Here is a 10,219-nt window from a genome sequence, read left to right as displayed (position 1 = left end):
AAATGAGTGAATATGGCTAAACAGTGAGAACAGTGCGTGGCGCATAGTCCCTCTATGTATTAGCTGCTATGATTTTATTATTTACAAGCGAATGTTAGCATTGCTCCTCTACCGTTCCTCTTCCCATGCTGTTTCTCCATGTCCCTCTCTAGGCCTAGCCTCTCACTAGAGCTCTTACCACTCTAGACCCTTCCCCCTCCCCCTTTTGTTTCCCTTTTAAGCACATGCACTATGTTGGGAGAATATAATTAGAAGCACAATGTTCTCCCAACCCAGAAAAAACCTCTGCACGAAAGTAGTGAAGAAAGAAAACAGTTTTATTATTGAATAAACATTAAACCAGAATGTGATGCACACCACAGGCAGTTGCTAAGAGACTGCAAAGGCAGAAGGAAGTCTCACTCTTACCTAGCCAAGCAGATACAGCCCATTACATACACGTTCTCAAGAAAAACTGTAACTAATCCTTAGGAGGACTCGATAGCACCATTTGTCACATATAGTGCAGTCTAGAGGCATCTGACAATTGTGATGACCATCTATGTTAGCTAATTAATCAGAAGAAAAACTTCTCTCTCTCTCTTTTTTTTTTTTTTTTTTTTTTTTGAGATGGAGTCTCATTCTGTTGCCCAGGCTGGAGTGCAGTGGCGTGATCTCAACTCACTGCAACCTCCACCTCCCAGGTTCAAGCGATTCTCCGGCCTCAGCTTCCTGAGTAGCTGGGATTACAGGTGTGAACCACCAAGGCTGGCTAGTTTTTGTACTTTTAGTAGAGATAGGGTTTTGCCATGTTGGCCAGGCTGGTCTCAAACTCCTGACCTCAGGTGATCCACCCGCCTCGGCTTCCCAAAGTGCTGGGATTGCAGGCGTGAGCCACCATGCCCAGCCAGCTTTTCAGATTTTTATGACAGCAGATAGTTTTGCAGCTTAAGCAAAGTGTCCATCTAAGTCAGTCCTACCCTCCCACAGAAACTGGGAAATGAAGGCTCCATCGTTCTTGGTGTTTGCATTTCAAGGAGATGGCTCCCAGGTCTTTGTGAAAGACATTCCTGGGTAGTAGAGCTGGCAAGAGGCTGTGTGGCTTCTGAAAAGATTTATACACATTTTGAAGAGACAGAAAATAACTTACAAGTTTTCTTGCCGGGTGCAGTGGCTCATGCCTGTAATCCCAGCACTTTGGGAGGCTGAGATGGGTGGATCACCTGAGGTCAGGAGTTTGAGACCAGTCTGGCCAACATGGGGAAACCCCGTCTCTACTAAAAATAAAAAATATTAGCCAGGTGTGGTGGCAGATGCCTGTAATCCCACCAACTTGGGAGGTTGTGGCAGGAGAATCGCTTGAACCTGGGAGGTGGAGGTTGCAGTGAGCCAAGATTGTGCCACTGTACTCCAGCCTGGGCGACAAGAGCGAGACTCCATCTCAAAAAGAAAAAAAAAATTTACAAGTTTTCTAAAGCAAATTTTCTAAGAAAAGAGAGGGTGGAGAAGTCTCTTCCCTTATTTTCAACAGGGAGAACTAAGCCTTTAATTTTATTTTCTTTTTTTTTGAGATGGAGTCTTGTTCTGTTGCCCAGACTGGAGTGCAATGGCACGACCTTGTCCCACTGCAGTCTCCACCTCCCGGGTTCAAGCGATTCTCCTGTCTCAGTCTCCTGAGTAGCTGGGACTACAGGTAGGCACCACTACACCTGGCTAATTTTTGTATTTTTGATAGAGACGGGGTTTCACCATGTTGGTCAGGCTGGTTTCCAACTCCTGACCTCAGGTGATTCCCCCACCTTGGCCTCCCAAAGTGCTGGGATTACAGGCGTAGCTACCGTGCCTGGCTGGTATTTAGTTATAATAGCCCAAACTGACTAGGAGGCTAAGGTGGGGGAATTTTTTTTTGGAGACGGGGTCTCCCTCTGTCACCCAGACTGGAGGGCAATGGCACCATCACGGCTCACTGCAACCTCAATCTCCCAGGTTCAGGTGATTATACTGCCTCAGCCTCCCCAGTAGCTGGGACTACAGGCCCGCGCCACCACGCCCAACTAATTTTTGTATTTTTTGTAGAGATGGGGTTTTACCATGTTGCCCAAGCTGGTCTCAAACTCCTGGGCTCAAGTGATCCACCAGCCTTGGCCTCCCTCCCAAAGTGCTGGGACTACAGGGGTGAGCCACCGCACCTGGCCGTTTTATTTTTAAATTGTTATTTGTCCCTGACAATTACCATTTTGCTTATTTATGATATAGGAAGGACCAGGGGCTTTATTTTATCAGCGCCCTTAGCAGTAGGAAAGCCCACGTGGGCACACGTGCATGCCAAATGTAAACTTTCTTCTTTTAAACTCCTGATTCCCTGCTGTCTATGCCAGCAGCCAACTCCTGCATTCCCATTACCTCTCTGCAGAACAATTTAACTTTTTTTTTTGTTTGAGACAGAGTCGCACTCTGTTGCTCAGGCTGGAGTGCAGTGGCATGATCTTGGCTCACTATAACCTCCGCCTCCTGGGTTCAAGCGATTCTCCTGCCTCAGCCTCCTGAGTAGCTAGGATTACAGGCGCCCGCCACCATGCCCAGCTAATTTTTGGTATATATATTTTAAATAGAGGTTTTTGCCATGTTGGCCAGACTGGTCTCAAACTCCTGGCCTCAAGTGATCTGCATACCTCATCCTCCCAAAGTGCTGGGATTACAGGTGTGAGCCACTGCGCCCAGCCAATTTACCTTCTTGATCAAAGCTTCTTCCATTAGGCTGTGGCCCAGGGGATGTGGGTGATGGGGGTAGATCTTACATTTCAGAGCCAACAAGAATAGTTTCATCCTTTTCCTTTCTCCTCTGCCAGTGTGGCTCAAACTGCAGTCAGGTTTTTGTGTGTGTGTGTGTGTGTGTGTGTGTGTGCGTGTGTGTGTGACGTGGTTTTCGCTCTTGTTGCCCAGGTTGGAGCGCAGTGGCGCAATCTCAGCTCACTGCCACCTCCACCTCCTGGGTTCAAGCGATTCTCCTGCCTCAGCCTCCCGAGTAGCTGGGATTACAGGTGCCCACCACCATCATACCCAGCTAATTTTTGTATTTTTAGTAGAGACAGGGTTTCACCATGTTCGTCAGGCTGGTGTCAAACTCCTGACCGCAGGTGATACGCCCGCCTTGGCCCTGTTTTTTGAAATGATTACATGTGAAGGTCAAAATTACTCCTTGATCCGTGGGCTGCAGAATGAATGACGTGTTAGCAGTCTCGAAAACAGCATTAATCTCTCTGTACATCTCCATCAGAGCTCTTGGGTGACACGTACATTCTAAATGAGCAGTCATGTTTTGAAAGGAATCTTTTTTGTCAGCAGTAGGTATGAACAGTGGGTTTAAAATATTTAGTAAATCATGATGTAAGCAGATGTGTCATCCAGGCTTTGTTGTTCCATGTAAAGACACAGGCAGAGTAGATTTAGGCAAATTCTCAAGGGCCCTCGGATTTTCAGAATGATAAATGGGCACTGGCTTCAACTTAAAGTCAACAGCTGCATTAGCTTCTCGTGAGACTCAGCTTGCCCTTTGAAGTTTTTTTTTTTTGTGTGTTGTTTTTGAGACAGAGTCTCACTCTGTCACCCAGGCTGGAGTGCAGTGGCACGATCTCGGCTCACTGCAACCTCCGCCTCCCGGATCCAAGCGATCGTCCTGCCTCAGCCTCCCAAGCAGCTGGGACTACAGGCATGTGCCACCATGCACAGCTAATTTTTGTATATTTAGTAGAGATGGGGTTTCACCATGTTGGCCAGGCTGGTCTTGAACTCTTGACCTTGTGATCCACCCCCTCGGCCTCCCAAAGTGCTGGGGTTACAGGTGTGAGCCACCGCGTCCAGCCTCCCTTTGAAATTTTGAAGGCAGGTATTGACTTCTTATCTCTAGCTATGAAAGTCCTAGATGGCATCTTCTTCCAATATGAGACTTTAAACTTATAGGCATGAGCCACTGAGCCCGGCCTCCCTTTGAAGTTTTGAAGGCAGGTATTGACTTTTCCTCTCTAGCTATGAAAGTCCTAGATGGTATCTTCTTCCAATATAAGACTTTAAACTGCAGTGAAAATCTGTTGTTTAGTGTAGCCACCATCTTCAATGATCTTAACTGGATCTTCTGGAGAACTTGCTGCGGCTTCTCCATCAGCACTTGCTGCTTCACCTTGCACTTTGATGTTATGGAGTTGGCTAATTTCCTTAAATCTCATGAGCCAACTCTGCTAGCTTCCTGCAGCTTCCTCACCTCTGTCACCCTTCACAGACTTGAAGACTTGAAGAAAGTTTGAGCCTTATTCTGGATTAGGCTTGGTTTAAGGGAATGTTGTGGATTGTTTAATCTTCTATCGAGACCACTAAAGCTTTCTCCATATTAGTAATAATGCTATCTCACTTTCTTTTTTTTTTGAGATGGAGTCTTGCTCTGTTGCCAGGCTGGAGTGCAGTGGCGCCATCTCGACTCTCTGCAACCTCCACCTCCTGGGTTCAAGCAATTCGCCTGCCTCAGCCTCCCGAGTAGCTGGGACTACAGGCACGTGCCACGATGCCCAGCTAATTTTTGTATTTTTAGTAGATACCAGGTTTCACCATATTGGCCAGGATGGTCTCGATCTCTTGACGTCGTGATCCACCCACCTCAGCCTTCCAAAGTGCTGAGATTACAGGCATGAGCCACTGCACCTGGCTGGTGAAGGCTTTTGTGATGAGTTGAAACATGGTGGAAAAGGTCAAAGGGTAAATGAGCACCTGTGAAGAGGAACCAAACCCAAGGGGCACCCTGGCTTTATAACAACGCACTGTCATGGGATTGAATTCATTCCCCCAAGAATCAGTCCAGGCTCATGCGAGTGAGAACTCACTACTGTGAGAAGGGCACTAGGCCATTCATGAGGGATCCACCCCCATGGCCCAAACACCTCTCACTAGGCCCCACCTCCCAACACTGCTACACCGCGGATTACATTTCCTTTTTATTTTATTTTATTTTTTTGAGGTAGGGTCTCACTCTGTTGCCCAGGCTGGAGTGCAGTGGTGCAGCCTCAACGTCCCCGGGCTCAAGCGATCCTCCCACCTCAGCCTCTCTAGTAGCTGAGACTACAGGTATGTGCCACCATACCTGGCTAATTTTTTTTTTTTTTTTTGTAGAGACAGGGTTTCACCCTGTTGCCGAGGCTGGTCTCTAATGCCTTGGCTCAAGCAATCTGCCCACCTCGGCCTCCCAAAGTGCTGGGATTACCGGCGTGAGCCACTGCTCCCAGTTGGGGATTAAATTTCAACATGACATTTGATGGGGACAAACAAACCATATCCCAACCAGAGCAGTGACTGTAGTTAATAATAATGTATTGTATACTGGAAATTTGCTGAAGTATTTTCAGCACAATGAAAAAAAGGTAACTATGTGAGGTGATGGATATTATTAACTAGCTTGATTGTGGCAATCATTTCAAAATGTGGACATAGAGTAAACATCACGTCATACACCCTGAAATAGCCAACTTTTGTTTGTCAGTCATACCTCAGTAAAGCTGCGAAAAAGGCTTCAGATGGTTATAAACAGTTCTGGTGAAAGACATCCTTCAGTATTGCTATGTCCTAGGCAAGGGCTGGTAGTGTGCTCTTACAGGGGAATGCTGGCTGAAAGAGTATGTGTGTGTGGGCCCACAGAGTGTGTTCGTGATATTACAGAGAATAGATTCAGTGGAGAGATGGAGGCAGAGTGCATTTTGGAGGGTAGCATGCCTTTTGAGAAATAGGCTGAGGGGAACAGACAGAAGGCCAGAGCTGGAGATGGGTAATCAGTAGAGCTAGTGAGAGGGACAGGTTACGATGCTGGAGGCCTTGGGTGTAAGTGATGAGGGGAAGACCCCGAGGGAGGAGGCAAAATCTGGAGAATGGGTGGAGGAACTGGCCTTATATCTGCATTTTCCCATCCAAGTACTAACCAGGCCTGGCCCTGCTTAGCATCTGAGATCCGATGAGGTTGGATGCGTTCAGGGTGCTATGGCCGTAGATAGATGGTGCATTCTCAGAGCAGGCAACCACATCTTGGATATTGCAATGATTTGTGGCCCTTGAAAGGGTCAGAGTACACAAACATATATTAAGGGGTTAAAATTTCACAAGGTAGTGGGAGGGGGGAGCAATTAGGAGAAAATGTTTTAGGGCCAGGCGCGGTGGCTCACACCTGTAATTCCCAGCACTTTGGGAGGCTGAGGCGGGCAGATCACCTGAGGTTGGGAGTTCAAGACCAGCCTGGCCAACATGGAGAAACCCCATCTCTACTAAAAATACAAAATTAGTCAGGCGTGGTGGCGCATGCCTGAAATCCCAGCTACTTGGGAGGCTGAGGCAAGAGAATCACTTGAACCCGGGGGGCGAAGGTTGCGGTGAGCTGAGATTGTGCCATTGCATTCCAACCCAGGTAACAAGAGCGAAACTCTGTCTCTAAATAAATAAATAAATAAAAAATAAAAATGTCTTAAAGGCTCCGTAAGGGGGCAATGATGGAAAAAAGTAGAGGAACATGGCCTGAAGCAAGAGAGACAATTCTTCCTTTGTGATAGAAAACAAATCAAAACAAATGGAATTGGCAGCAAATGAACTTGGAAATGACGTGTGGGGAAATATCCCATCTGGTGAGTTGCATTTTCTCTGTGAAGTGGTTGACAAGGATCTGGCTTCTGAGGGTCAAGGCAGTTGTAGGGGCATTTCAGAGATAGAAGGAGAGTGGAGAAAGTCTGAATAGACTGAGGGCATAATAGAGAGAGCTGAATGAGGGGCTGGGAGAGGAGTGCTTGGCATGGCTGAGACACTAGGCGAAAGTTGTTGATCATGAATTTACCTGTTTGTTCAAGGGTGTGATTTCTTTCTTTCTTTTTTTCTTTATCTTTTTTTTTTTTTTTTTTTTTTGAGAGAGTTTTGAGCCCAGGCTGGAATGCAGTGGTGCGATCTCGGCTCACTGCAACCTCCACCTCCCGGGTTCAAGTGATTCTTCTGCTTCAGTCTCCCGAGTAGCTGGGATTACAGGCGTGCGCCACCATGCCCAGCTAATTTTGTCTTTTTAGTAGAGATGGGGTTTCCCCATGTTGGTTAGGCTGGTCTCGAACTCCTGACCTCGGGTGATCTGCCCACCTCAGCCTCCCAAAGTGCTGGGATTACAGGCGTGAGCCACCGTGCCCGGTCAAGGGTATGATTCCTCTGGTAGTACTCACTGCTCGATTGCTGACACTGGAAAAATAAAACATTGGACTCATCAGAACATCAATGGGTGGAACAGGTACCCTGAGGCTTTGCCTGACAGAGGCCGATAGGAGCCCCTTCCTTGTTCTTATCTCCCCAGACATCAGTGGTGGAGCAGGGATGAACACGAGCACCATTCTTATTTGTTATCAATTTGTATTTTAAGCAAACATGATGTCAAAACAGCCATCCTACACATACTGTGCGCTGAATGGCATCTCTGAACGCCTTGCATTCACTTATTCTGGAACTGGCTCTACTCGACATTTCTATTTTTTTTTTTTGAGACAGGGTCTCACTGTGTCACCCAGACTGGAGTGCAGTAGTGCGATCTCAGCTCACTGCAACCTCTGCCTCCCAGGCTCAAGCGATTCTTCTGCCTCAGCCTCCTGAGTAGCTGGGATTACAGGCATGTGCCACCACACCTGCCCAGCTAATTTTTGTATTTTTAGTAGAGTCAGGATTTCACCATGTTGGCCAGGCTGGTCTCAAACTCCAGACCTCAAGTGATCCACCCGCCTCAGCCCCTCAAAGTGCTGGGATTACAGGTGTGAGCCACTGTGCCCAGCCTCTAACATTCCTGGAAAGAGGCTGGAAGGCCCATCCTGGCCCCCCACTTCAAGCCCCCACTGCTAGACTACTCCTCAGGGACCCAGCACTCAACCCTCGGACTCTCCTTTCAGGACCCAGCTGGAAGCCCAGCCAGGGTATTTTGAATTTCTCATTCTATCTGCAAGAAGCTCGGCTAAAAGAACAGTTGAGCTTTAGCGTCCAACAGTGGGCACGGGGGACAGCAAAACTTCACCTCTTCTCTGGGATCCCCAGCAACACCCCGTCACTATTCCGTGCTCTGTTTACTTTTCTCTTTGCTCTAAGGTTTACCTTGTAATCCTCCATTGTTCAAATCGCTCTCACTGATTTCTAGAGAATTTTCATATCTTGCCTGCTGCTGATGGGGTCTTTGTTCCCCCCTGAACTGAACCCTATTTGGCAGCTATCATCAACACAGAGCTGGTCCATGTCACAGACTTTTCCTGAAGGTTTAGAAGGGCAGGGACCAGGGTGAAGCCAGCGAGGCACTCTCCTTGAGTGCCATATTTAAGGGGGCACCAAAAACTCAGTGCTCAAAATAAATAACAATTTAATGCAATTATTTAAAACACCAAAATGAATGGAAGAAATCCATAATGAACAAACTATTGGAATTTTAAATAAGGACAGGATCAGCTATAAAGCTTGATATTAGCCATCTATCTTCCTAACATTCTTTTCTTTCTTTCTTTTTCTTTTTTTTTTTTTTCAGAGACAGCATCTCGCCACGTTGCCCAGGCTGGCCTTGAAATCCTGTCCTCAAGCCATCTTCCTGCTTCAGCCTCCCAAGTAGCTGGGATCACAGGGGTGTGGCATCACACCTGGCTATATGCTTAACATTATTTTGTAACCGTTCCAGCCCCCAGAAATTTCTCTCTGGCTGACTTGATCCACAGCGCCTCCATCGCCATCCCTGAGTGCCTTGTTGTGGAAAATCTTACTTTATCTCGGTTCTGTTTAGTATAATCGGGGAAAGTCTGTATTCTTTTATTATGTAAAACAACTTATCTCTCATTGTTTCATCTCCCATCCGAGCTCTGCTCTATCAGCCCTCTTTCCAAAACCAAAATGTCTCTTCAAGGTATTTCGTAAATAATAATGGGCCATCTGCTTCTTAACACAAATAAATGATTTTCCAAGGTCAAATTCGCAGGTTTCACTGTCTTCTCCACCAGTGTCTGTAAACTGAAAAGTGCAGATTGACTCTCTCAAGATTCATACATTGCCTTCCTATCCTCAAGAACAATTGGCTACAATCAGGGCTGTGGGTGTGTGTGTGTGTGTGAATGATTTTGATGGAAGCAAGAAAAGAAATGTATTCAATTGAATCCTACAAAACCCTAAGTGGTAGATATTATTTATCTGTTTAACAAATGAAGGGATAAACTCCATTTATTCCTTCTTTAGTTTCTTCATTAACGGCCTTGAAATCCTAGGCTCGACTGATCCTCCCACTTCAGCCTCACGAGTTGCTGGGACTACAGGCTCTCGCCACCATGCCAGGCTAATTATTATTATTATTATTATTTTTATTTTTTGTAGAGACAAAGTCACCCTATGTTGCTCAGGCTGGTCTTGAACTCCAGGCCTCAAGTGATCCTCCTACCTTGGCCTCCCACAGTGTTGGGATTATAGGTGTGAGCCAGTGTGCCTGGGCATATATCTTGGTTACTGTGCACCTAGCATACATACACATGCACGTGACAGTAGTCTTTGCTCCAATCATTTGCTGAGAAGGAGTGCTTAAGAGGTACATTTTTTGACATGTGCATATTCGAAACTGTCTCTATTCAACTTAAACTTGACTGGTAATTTGCCTAAGACTAGAATCCTGGATGGGAGATAAACTTCCCTCAAAGTTTTGAATGTATGTTTGTTAGTGAAAGTATAGGCTAAGCTCTGTAACAAACCTCCCCCAAATACAGTGACTTAAACATCTGATTAATAATTTCTATATTGGCCGGGCATGGTGGCTCATGCCTGTAATCCCAGCACTCTGAGAGGCCGGAACGGGTGGATCACGAGGTCAGGAGTTCAAGATCAGCCTGGCCAACATGGTGAAACCCCAACTCTACAAAAAATGCAAAAATTAGCCAGGCACGGTGACAGGCCCCTGTAATCCCAGCTACTCGGGGAGGCTGAGGCAGGAGAATCGTTTGAACCCGGGAGGCGGAGGTTGCAGTGAGCTGAGATGGTGCCACTGCACTCCAGCCTGGGCGACAGAAAGAGACTCAGTTAAAAAAAACAAAACAAAACAAAACAAAAACTTCTTATATTGTCATTGTCTCTTCTAATCTCCATCTCTCTCTCTCTCTCTCTTTTTACCACTTTCTTGGAGATTTCCACCCCTTCTATTGAATTAAAACATTTTTTTTGCTATTGAACCTTTTCTGTC

Source organism: Piliocolobus tephrosceles, chromosome 16, assembly GCF_002776525.5.
Source record: "Piliocolobus tephrosceles isolate RC106 chromosome 16, ASM277652v3, whole genome shotgun sequence".
NCBI lineage: Eukaryota > Metazoa > Chordata > Mammalia > Primates > Cercopithecidae > Piliocolobus > Piliocolobus tephrosceles.
Note: the sequence above shows the minus strand (reverse complement) of the source record.